Consider the following 8,121-nt stretch of genomic DNA (forward strand, 5'->3'; position numbering starts at 1 on the left):
AGAACAGAACTAGAACAGAACTAGAACAGAACCAGAACAGAACTATAACAGAACTAGAACAGAACTAGAACAGAACTAGAACAAAACTAGAACAGAACTAGAACAGAACTAGAACAGAACTAGAACAGAACTAGAACAGAATTGGAACATAACTAGAACAGAACTTGAACAAAACAAGAACAGAACTAGAACAGAATTGGAACAGAACAGAACTAGAACAGAACTAGAACAGAACAGAACTAGAACAGAACTAGAACAGAACCAGAACAGAACTAGAACAGAACTAGAACAGAACTAGAACAAAACTAGAACAGAACTAGAACATGAACAGGACTAGAAGCCCGAAATATTTCTATATACAATTGAATAAATTTTAAATTTATCAAATTGCTTACATGTGTTAAGTTGTGTGTGAAAAAAATACATTTTCTATAATTGTATTAGGCCATACAATATGATAAATTATTTTAAGGCAATTTGGTCATTATATAATTTACGAGTTATTTATATAAAAGCTGACAAAAACTCGAATTAGAGAAAAAAAATATTAGGTAACCTAAAAAATTTTCTGTGGCATAGTTTGAATTTTCACATTACGAAGTAGTTTTTCTGAAAGATTGAAGTATTTTCATTAATTTTCCTTTGCAAGGTAATATAGTTGAACAAATTTTTAACAAAGGCTGTACTACAGGTCGTATGAGTGATACTAATTTTTTAATGAAATTTTTTTTTTATATATTATGACAAAAACTTTTTGCTCTATCTAATATGTATTTAAAATTTTCTATTTTAACTTATTCATGTTTGGATTGTGGTCAACCACTACTACATAACTATGCTGCCAGATATAAAACCACTTACAATTTAATTGCATAAATCAATTGAAAATTCTATAGGTTTTTTTTGTAATAAATAATAAAAATAGCAAAAATAACAAATGACAAATAATTATATTTCAAATAATACAACAAATTGTGGTAAATATTTGGTTAAAACATCTCAATCAGGCGTGAAATTATTAGAAATTTCTGGCAAAGGAAGAGGAAATAAATTTGAATTAAATTTTAAGACAAAAATATTAAAAAGAGTTTATATAATGAGGATTTATTTAATTTGCTAATTAATTTAATATATCAATTATTATCAAGAAAATTTGGTCTAAGTAAAAACTTCCTCCGACAAAGCTGTTAACAAAGTTTGCTCTAAACTTGCATTTTTGTTACATTTTGCTTTAATTATAACAAAAAAAGTATCTTTATTTGAAAAAAATATCCCCATAAACACGTAACTTTAACCACAACAAAAACAAATTTTTTCCACGCTTCACATATTTAGCAAAAAAAATAAAAAAAACAAAAACACTGACAACATGCTTTTAAAACGTACTCAACAATTTCCATCAAAAACTAATTTCCTTAATTTGCAACGTTAAGACAAAATTGTGTTTATTTTCTATTTAACACACACAAAAGTTTACAACTTCTACAACCCTCAACGCTTAAAACTTTTTTCTTCATATAAGAAAAGAAATCTAAATGAAAAAAAAATTGCTAACAAATCAAAACTACACATACTATTATTTGTTCTAAAACATATACGCAAAAGTTTTATTTTCACTTGACAAACATCTACTCAAAAAAAAAAAAGAAAAAACTTTTTTTGTTGTTAATTTTTAATTGAATAGAATTACAAATGTCATGTTAAACTAACAAATCAAATTAATAAAACAATAAAAATTTATTCATATGTACATAGTTAATGGAACAAAAACAATGAAGGGGAAGAGATGGCGCTAAATCTATAGGCAACATATGTGTTAATAAATTCGTAGTGATTTTTTGCTATTTAAACTATTAATTAAACAGAACAAATAAAACTAAAAAACATTTCGAAAATTAAATTAAATAATTTACAAAAAGTTACATATTTGTGTATTAAATGAACTAAAGAAGAGACAGACGTATGAGTAATATTGCTTTTGTGTCCTACAAAAATTATTAATCATATGACGTGGAGTACATAGAACAAAAATAAAACAGAACTAGCAGAGAACTAGAACGTACAAGAACAGAACTAGAACCGAACCAGAACAGAACTAGAACAGAACTGGAACAGAACTAGAACAGAACTAGAACAGAACTTGAACAAAACTAGAACTGAATTAAAACAGAACTAGAACAGAACTTGAGCAAAACAAGAACAGAACTAGAACAGATTTTGAACATAACTAGAACAGAACTAGAACATAACTAGAACAGAACTAGAACAGAACTAGAACAGAACTGGAACATAACTAGAACAGAACTAGAACAGAACTGGAACATAACTAGAACAGAACTAGAACAGAACTAGAACAGAACTAGAACAGAACTAGAACAGAACTAGAACAGAACTAGAACAGAACTAGAACAGAAGTAGAACAGAACTAGAACTGAACTAGAACAGAACTAGAACAGAACTAGAACAGAACTAGAACAGAACTAGAACAGAACTAGAACAGAACTAGAACAGAACTAGAACAGAACTAGAACAGAACTAGAACAGAACTAGAACAGAACTAGAACAGAACTAGAACAGAACTAGAACTAGAGCAGAATTGGAACATAACTAGAACAGAACTTAAACAAAACAAGAACAGAACTAGAACAGAATTGGAAAAGAACTAGAACATAACTAGAAAAGAACTAGAACTGAACTAGAACTGAACTAGAACTGAACTAGAACTGAACTAGAACAGAACTAGAACAGAACCACAACAGAACTAGAACAAAACTAGAACAGAAATAAAACACAACTAGAAGAGAACTAGAACAGAACTAGAACAGAACTTAAACACAACTAGAACGAACTAGAACAGAACTAGAACAGAACTAGAACAGAACTAGAACAGAACTAGAACAGAACTAGAACAGAACTAGAACAGAACTAGAACAGAACTAGAACAGAACTAGACCAAACGAGAACAGAACTAGAACAGAGCAGAACTTGAATTGAACTAGAACTGAACTAGAACAGAACAAGAATGGATCTACAACTAAGCAAGTAAACAATTAGTGCACTTTTATTATTATTTTTATAACTTTAATATTATTTTTGGGAAGGCGTATGATTAATATTTATTTATTTCTTGGTATGTGGAAAAATTGGGGTTTGGGTTTTATGTTTAGTAAATATAAAGGGATTTAAAGAAAATTCGTTGATTAGATATATAAAAACAAAATGGTCTTACAATCATAAAGAATACCAGTGTTCTTATTTGACCATCTTTTTTAAATTGAAATCTTTTTTAAATATGTATTTGAAAAGACTTTCTTTGACTCTTTAAAAGCTACACTTTAACAAAGCATATATTTAAATGCACATTGTAGGTATATGTTTATAAAAGTATATTTATTTTTTATTTTATTTCATTTAGATTATAAAAATAACACATATTTCTTTATGGTATTTTCAATAATACGCTTCATTTGTTCGCTATAAAAATTGATTTGTATAAAAATTCATTTACACACATACATACATATTTGCCAAATATGTATTTTCTCTGGGGGGAGAAATGTAAAAATGCAATAAAATTGTATTACGTGTGTTGTTGTTTTTTTTTATCCGATTAAATTGATTTTTATCTAGTTATTTAGTCACCTGCTTTTTTTTTTTTATTTAATTTTTTTTGGCGTATAAAATATGCGTGAAAAAAAACAGATTTTATTTTTTAAATAAATTAAACAAGCATTCAGGAGGAAATATTAATTAATGAAATATGTAGTATTTTAATAGAATAATTTAAACAAATTTTACAAAATTTTGAAGTAATTAAGAAGACAATTTAAAACACTTAAATCCTTTGAACTTTTGTGTTTATGAATTGATTTTTCAATATTAAACGTTTCCTTGTTTCTTTTTACTACAATTTTATGTATTTTTCTATGAATATTTGTTTATATGTATATTTGCTTTTTTATTGTTTTTTTTTACCATTTTAATATTCAGTTTGAAAATAAAAATCCTTTTAAACTGATGTGTTTTTGTGTGATTTTCATTTTTTAAACGAACGTGAATATTTTCATTTATTTTGCCTTTTTTTACTTTTACTTCCATATTTGTTCAGTTAATATTTTGTATTGAGTCATAAATGTGAATACAGAAATGCATTTTTATATAAAAAGAAAAAAATACAATTTTGACAAGGCAATAAAAATACAAAATAAAATAATGTCATCATTCACACTTTATTAAAAATATACAAAAATTCTTCATATTATTTCGCAACAAATTATTTTAGATTCAAAACTAGTTCTATTATTCTTACATTCCAACAAAACATTTACATGCTGAAATGTAATTCTATAAATTACTACATAATTAATATCAATCATACGCCACCATTGATAAACTAGTAAAATCTTTTCAAAAACAAATTTTCGTTATGAAAACTGATTTGTTGTCTTGCACTGCATCAATTTTTTATTTTTCGTTCTGTTCTAGTTCTGTTCTAGTTCTGTTCTAGTTCTGTTCTAGTTCTGTTCTAGTTCTGTTCTAGTTCTGTTCTAGTTCTGTTCTAGTTCTGTTCTAGTTCTAGTTCTGTTCCAGTTCTGTTCTAGTTCTGTTCTAGTTCTGTTTTAGTTCTGTTCTAGTTCTGTTCTAGTTCTGTTCTAGTTCTGTTCCAATTCTGTTCTAGTTCTGATCTATTTCTGTTCTAGTTCTGATCTAGTTCTGTTCTAGTTCTGTTCTAGTTCTGATTTAGTCCTGTACTACTTCTGTTCTAGTTTTGTTCTAGTTCTGATTTAGTTCTGTTCTTGTTCTATACTACTTCTGTTCTAGTTCAGTTCTAGTTCTGTTCTAGATCTGTTCTAGTTCTGTTCTAGTTCTGTTCTAGTTCTGTTCTAGTTCTGTTCTAGTTCTGTTCTAGTTCTGTTCTAGTTCTGTTCTAGTTCTGTTCTAGTTCTGTTCTAGTTCTGTTCTAGTTCTGTTCTAGTTCTGTTCTAGTTCTGTTCTAGTTCTGTTCTAGTTCTGTTCTAGTTATGTTCTAGTTCTGTTCTAGTTCTGTTTTAGTTCTGTTCTAATTTTGTTCTAGTTTTGTTTTTGTTCTGTTTTAGTTCTGTTCTAGTTCTGTTTTAGATCTGTTCTAGTTTTGTTCTAGTTCTGTTCTAGTTCTGTTCTAGTTCTGTTTTAGTTCTGTTCTAGTTCTGTTCTAGTTCTGTTCTAGTTCTGTTCTAGTTCTGTTCTAGTTCTGTTCTAGTTCTGTTCTAGTTCTGTTCTAGTTCTGTTCTAGTTCTGTTCTAGTTCTGTTCTAGTTCTGTTCTAGTTCTGTTCTAGTTCTGTTCTAGTTCTGTTCTAGTTCTGTTCTAGTTCTGTTCTAGTTCTGTTCTAGTTCTGTTCTAGTTCTGTTCTAGTTCTGTTCTAGTTCTGTTCTAGTTCTGTTCTAGTTCTGTTCTAGCTCTGTTCTAGTTCTGTTCTAGTTCTGTTCTAGTTCTGTTCTAGTTCTGTTCAAGTTCTGTTCAAGTTCTGTTCTAGTTCTGTTCTAGTTCTGTTTTAGTTCTGTTTAAAATCTGTTTACTTCTGTTCTAGTTTTGTTCAAAATCTGTTCTAGTTCTGTTGAGAAAGCGGGATAAAATTTATTTTACAAAAATGTATTTTTAATTAAAAAGTAGATATCAACTTGTCCCTGAAAATATCAATATTTTGTGGCCAAAGATTCACTCGTAAATTAATTTTATCATAGTCAACATTTTTGCTAAAAAAATGTTATAAACTAAAAATGTTTAACCTCTATATTGCATTTTATGTTTGTTGCTTTATCTTTTCGTTGGTTTCTGGTCGTACCCTTCAATGTAGTTGTTCAACATTTTAAGTTCATCGTATTAATTTCGCCTGAATGGTTGCAATACGTTTTTTTTGTTGCTTTTTATATATTTGGCGAAAAAATATGACAATCTATAATATTTAACAGAAAACGCCAGCAACAAGCTAAGCTATTTAAAGGAGATTGTTGTACAAAAATATCAAAAACGGAAACGGAAAGTTAGCAGCTGTTAAAGGGAGGGAAGTCGATAAAAAGCGAAATAGGAAAAAAGTAAAAAAACAACCCCCCATTGCTTGCTGCACCCTGCCTTATTTGTCCAGAAGTAGTGTTTAAGACATTTTTAAGTTTCTTTGGCATTTTAAGCAAAACAAATTTGTGTTAAAACGGTTTTTGTAATCTCAATGAAAAAATCTGTGTCTGTTGGTTTTCTGTTATTAAATTAAAAGGTTCTTTTAAAATAATATTTATTTATTTCAGTGGCATTTTATTTAAAGCAAATATAAAGGAATATTAAAAACTCTGTAAAAATTGTTTTTTTAGGGATTCAGGCGATCCGATTTTTTTTTTGTTTGGCCAGTGTCTGTCTGTCGTTAACACTGAATTCATTAAGAATGTTTTATTTATATTCAGCGCGTTTATGTGTTTCCCTTTTGGCAGGGAAAACCACACGCAATCATAAAACAGTGAAGTATAAACTAACTAAGACATTTTTTTAATTAAATTTTAACAAACAAATTTTAACAAAATTTAAGATTTTCGTCATTTAACATTTAATATACAAATTTGATATATAATTCATAAATCATACGCCACCAAACACAAAAATCTAAAAATGTTAAAAATCTAGATTTTTTTTTTTTTTTTTGAAAAGTAATAATTAAAGTGAAACAATTACATCAAAATAATTGAAGCTATTATGACCTAAGCAAGTCTCAGAAATTTTCTTTAATTCACTCTCTTTAATCCCACTGTATTTATTTTTTTATTATTTTCATATTTGTCCCTATACAACTGCTCATGTTGTTATTGTATGTTTGTTCATTTTTTTTTTTTACTTTCCTCAACAATTTTCCTCCCATCCAACCTTCATTTTTCTCAATTTATTTTTAAGTGGCATGAGAGGATTTTCTCTTCTGTGGTTGTCAAAACGGAAACGCTTGTGGTGGATTGTACAATAATAAATGGAATAATTCAAAGATAGTAAGACAGAGAAAGAAAGTGGTTAAACAGAATAACACAAACCAACCAACGGACAGACAGACAGACCGACCGACCGACCGACTAACCGACCATTTGAGCAGCCAACCAACAAATAAAATTTTATTTACATAAATAATTAATAACCTACAAATGAGATTTAAATAGAAATTCACACATTTTTTTCTTGTGGAAACCGAAAACAACAAAAATATATATATATTACAGACAGATCCACAAGCCACAGTAATTTTAGACAGACTTAGAAAATAAAAAATGAACAAAATATAAAATATTTCACAAAAAATATTAAACAAGTTTAAAAAGTAAAATAATGCAACACTTAAAAGGACACACTAAATTTATTAAAAAATTACTAGAACAGAATTAGAACAGAATTAGAACAGAACTAAAAAAGAACTTAAACAAAATTAGAACAGAACTAGAAAAGAACCAGAACAGAACCAGAACAGAACTAGAACAGAACTAGAACAGAACTATAAACATAACTAGAACAGAACTAGAACAGAACTAGAACAGAACTAGAATACAACTAGAACAGAACTAGAACAGAACTAGAACAGAACTAGAACAGAACTAGAACAGAACTAGAACAGAACTAGAACAGAACTAGAACAGAACTAGAACAGAACTAGAACAGAACTAGAACAGAACTAGAATAGAACTAGAACAGAACTAGAACAAAACTAGAACAGAACTAGAATTAGAACAGAACTAGAATTAGAACAGAACTAGAATTAGAAAAGAACTAAAACAGAATTAGAACAGAACTAGAACAGAACTAGAACAGAACTAGAACAGAACTAGAACAGAACTAGAACAGAACTAGAACAGAACTAGAACAGAACTATAACAGAACTAGAACAGAATTAGAACAGAACTAGAACAGAACTAGAACAGAACTAGATCAGAACTAGAACAGAACTAGAACAGAACTAGAAAAGAACTTAAACAAAATTAGAACAGAACTAGAAAAGAACCAGAACAGAACCAGAATAGAACTAGAACAGAACCAGAACAGAACTAGAACAGAACTAGAACAGAACTAGAACAGAACTAGAACAGAACTAGAACAGAACTAGAACAGAACTAGAACAGAA

General features: G+C 28.4%; 1 protein-coding gene across 1 annotated transcript in view; it reads left to right on the plus strand.

The window, feature by feature from the left end:
• The window catches only part of LOC111683379 (signal transducer and activator of transcription B-like), a 158,485-nt gene that overhangs the window by 147,286 nt on the left and 3,078 nt on the right, over positions 1-8,121 (plus strand). The gene's annotated exons all lie outside the window — the stretch shown is intronic.

Source organism: Lucilia cuprina, chromosome 5, assembly GCF_022045245.1.
Source record: "Lucilia cuprina isolate Lc7/37 chromosome 5, ASM2204524v1, whole genome shotgun sequence".
Lineage (NCBI taxonomy): Eukaryota > Metazoa > Arthropoda > Insecta > Diptera > Calliphoridae > Lucilia > Lucilia cuprina.